Source organism: Solanum tuberosum, unplaced genomic scaffold, assembly GCF_000226075.1.
Source record: "Solanum tuberosum cultivar DM 1-3 516 R44 unplaced genomic scaffold, SolTub_3.0 scf00374, whole genome shotgun sequence".
Lineage (NCBI taxonomy): Eukaryota > Viridiplantae > Streptophyta > Magnoliopsida > Solanales > Solanaceae > Solanum > Solanum tuberosum.
Window position 1 is genome coordinate 964 of NW_006239301.1, and position 902 is coordinate 1,865.

Sequence of the window (902 nt, forward strand, 5' to 3'; positions counted from 1 at the left end):
AGAGATTAAAGACGATTTAATTTTATTCACTATATGAGTAATAATTTTCATGCTTATTTGGTGATTTCGATGGTGATTTACAGTGTTAAGAATTGTGAGTAAATAGTGTGACAAATAATGAGAAAGTATTAAAAGATGGGTGAAGACATTGGCTGCTATGGTAGTGGACTAGTGGTGGTTCAACAATGGTGATGAAGAACATGTAAGGTGGGGTGATTTTTTGAGTGATGAGAGAGAAAATTAAATAAAAGACAAAAGTAAAAATTATATGTAAAAAAAAAGTCAAAATATTTTTAAAATATCTTTTTATCAATTTTTTCAACTTTCACATGCCTTCGAGAGTGTGAACACACTCTCTGTGCCATGTCAGCACTTAAGGGTGCATTTATACCACTTTAAAATAGTTCAAGGGGGTAATAGGACCCCTGTAAAATATAAGTGTGTAGTTGAGAATCCGGTTATAGGTTGAGGGTGTATTTGACCATTTTCTCTTAAATTTAGATTGTCACCTATTTTCTTATATCTTCTTCCTAGATTAGAAAAATATTATTTTTATTTTTAATCTGTCATAGTTTTCATATATTTTTTCATCTATCGCGTATTCTTCCTTATTCATTTATAGATTGTGTTGAAGTTTATATTCTAAACTTTCCATTTCTATTTCTAGATAAAAAAACAGTTTTTCTCTTTGCTATTATAGATTTTTTACAAATTCCTGCGAATATGTTACTATTAAGTCTATTTTGCCTATGTTCTAATTCTTGTCTTTTCACTATAATTATTTCAGTAAGTTTTACTTTATATTTGTCATTCTCGCTATTCATTGTATTTTTAAATATTGAATGTATTTATATTCTATTTTAGATATATTATCTATTAATTGATCTAATTTTACGTTATCA